The following is a 3,264-nucleotide window of genomic DNA, read 5'->3' as shown; positions in this document are numbered from 1 at the left end:
AGGAAGAAGCAGGCTCATAGCTGAAGAGCCTGATGTGGGGCTCGATCCCATAACGCCGGGATCATGCCCTGAGCCGAAGGCAGATGCTTAACCGCTGTGCCACCCAGGTGCCACACTTGACAGTATTTCTAAAATAACAATTAAATGGGTGTTCATTCTGTCTCACATTCTCTCTCGCACATATGCACACTTAAGCACAGGCACACAGAGAAACACACAAAGGAGGTGCTGGGGAACCTTAACTCATACATACGAACTTCAATATTTTTTGTTTCAAAGTCCAAGACTTAAAGTTTTACTTTCATTACTTAATTCGAGAATCTTAAGTAATACAGGTAGTTTTATGTATTTTACTCCAGAACACTTGTAGGAGTAATTAATAGGCTCAGTGTTATAGGATCAGTATGAAATATTGCCAAAAAAATTCTCTTTCTAGGATCTTCTCTCTTGGAAATTTGTTCTTGTTTATAACAGGGTAGCATTACATACTCTCCGAAGTGGCTAAGAATAAAAGAATGGCAATACCAAGTATTGGTGCATATATGGAACTGGAAATTTCATACCTTTCTGGTAGGAATGCAAAATGGTACATTCACTTTGAAAACAATTTAGCAGTTTCAAATAAAGTTGAACTTGTAACTATCGTACAATTCAGCAATTTCACTCTTAAATATTTACCCCCAAAGAAAACACTTCTACCAAAAAGTTTATACTAAGTCTGAAGCTGAAAATGAGCCACATGTCCATCAACTGGTAAATAGATAAATTTTGCTACATCTGTAAAATGAATGCTGCTCATCAATAAAACAGAATGAACTTCTGATACATGCAACTACATGGATGAATCTCAAAAACATTATACTAAAGGAAAAAAGCTGGACATAGAAGGCTACATTCTATATGAAAATATTTGCATAAAATTCTAGAAAGGATAAAGATTTCTTGAGCTCTTTATCTCATGGATCATGTGCTGTGAGGGTGAATTTCAGTAAACCTAGAATTGGCTTGAGCTGTTTGGCTAAAATCCTGCCATTACATTGACCCTTAGTCAAGATATGAAATACACTGTTTAATGGTGTTGCTTTTAACCATGGGTCTGACGAATTTTGGAGTGTTTTGTACTAGTTTGTAGATATTCTTTATTGATAATTTACTGTCAACATTTTAATAGATTTAGTTATACTAAGCCTCTCTAATTTTGAGATAAATACTATCTGGCTATATCGTATTATACCTTAATATAAGGGCTAGTTTTGATTTCTTCAGGTGCTCTTACCATGATCACCATAGGGGTCACGAGGCCTACAAAACAATTTGCACACTATGGCTACGGCTTAGGTAAAATTCCAGGTACAAGTCATCCAGCTTTTTACGAGTTCAAAAGAATAGTTACCTTATAGCCGGACAGGGGCAGCTTCATGCCTCTTTCTAGAGAAGCCTGGAAGTCTGGTACTGACCATTGGCCAAGAAAAGAATGAGCAGTACTAATAATTTAAAATGTGCTGCTTAAAATTCAAATCTTTCCTGGGAGCACATGTTACTAATTTGTCTGCATTGTTCAGGGAAGTAAAAATTGGTACTTTACTCCCGGTTTATTGGATCCAGAGCTTGGCTTTAGCCCAGTGACAAGTGGAGTATAAAAGAGCCCTCCGTGAGCTCTGGTATGGGCCCCCTGGATCTGAGAAATATTGCACATACCTTGGTGATTCATAATCCAAAACCAAAGTATGACCTGTGTGATGGGAAAAGGCCCCTGGGGGACTGTGTTTGGAAATTTTGGAGTTTCTACTATTAATGTGTTTTCTTTTTCCTGTTCCATATCCTTTATCTTTACTAAAGTCTCGTGTGAGTATGCCCTGTGCAGTCTTGCTCTTTTAATTATCTGACCCTGTGATATCACTGCAATAAGTATTCCTATGGAGAATTTGTTTTCACTTGAATTTTCATCATTCAGTGTTTTGTTTAATTTTTATTCTCAATAGTATTTGTTAGTCCTATTTTCCACTATTGTCATTAGTATTGACTCAGCCTTTAGAATATTGCCATATTCAAGGATTTCGGACTCAGAGAGAGAATATAGCATGACTTTGATTATTATTTTTAACCTGACAAAAAATAGCGATTAGTAAAAAAAATGTTATACTCAATTTGAATCCACTTCAATACTCATTGCCTTGCAATTGCAAGTATATGACAGAATATAAAATAAGAAGTCGTACATTACTTTTCTGTAGGTGACATATAATAACCTCCAAGCTAAGAGCTATGTTTTAATTACAGTTTAGTTTGCAAACATGGGGAAAATTCAGGGAATTTAAATGAATGAATGATCTTAATAGCTAAATTCAAGAAGCTAAAATAGCAACAGTTATTTTTATCTTAGGAATATGCTTGCGATATTCAACTAATTTTTGTTTTTGGGTTGGAGGCCTTTCCACTATCCAGTGAGGGCTAGAAAGTATTGCCAACTACGGTTCTTAGATGCCTTTAATAATCTTTTTTTTTTTTCTATTACAAACACCTCACTTTAGTGTCAAATTCTTTGTTTACACATACTAATGACGTCAAACAATTTTCATTCGAGTCACACGGCCAAATATTCCTTACATTTCTTTTAGTCTTGCATAACATTTTTTGATCCACTAAGTACTGATTTTATAGTTTTGTACTCAAAAAGGAATTTTTCATTTTTAGTTTCCACTTTCTTGAAGCAGACAATAATGATATAAAGGTATTTCTCTATTTATGGAAGGACTCAGGTGCTTTGGGCTTTCAAAATGTATCTAGTTGCCTAGGTTATATTGATATACTTCCTGAGAAACTGATAGTTATGCTAGTTATACCAACGGAGGATACCAAGAAAGAAGTTTTCTGCATAATTAGTCCACTAATAAAAATAAATGTCAAAAAAAGACCAAAAATATTTATATCTGAGAGATTATAGCTATTGCATTGGCAATCCTTTTTTAACATGTTCTAATGTACTTTAAATCTTTTTTTAAAAAGACTTTATTTATTTATTTATTTATTTGAGATAGAAAGAGTGAGAGAGAGAGAGCATGAGCAGGGGCAGTGGGAGAGGGAGAAGCAGACTCCCTGCTGAGCATGACACCGACGTGGGGCTCGATCCCCAGACCCCGGCATCATGACCTGAGCCAGAGGCAGACGCTTAACTTTCTCTTACATTAAAAATTTGGAATTTTTAGGATTGCATCATTGCTGTCAATTAACTCCTCAAGCTAAAGTTAACATCACTTTGTATGG

Source organism: Ailuropoda melanoleuca, chromosome 2, assembly GCF_002007445.2.
Source record: "Ailuropoda melanoleuca isolate Jingjing chromosome 2, ASM200744v2, whole genome shotgun sequence".
In the NCBI taxonomy this organism is placed as follows: Eukaryota; Metazoa; Chordata; class Mammalia; order Carnivora; family Ursidae; genus Ailuropoda; species Ailuropoda melanoleuca.
Note: the sequence above shows the minus strand (reverse complement) of the source record.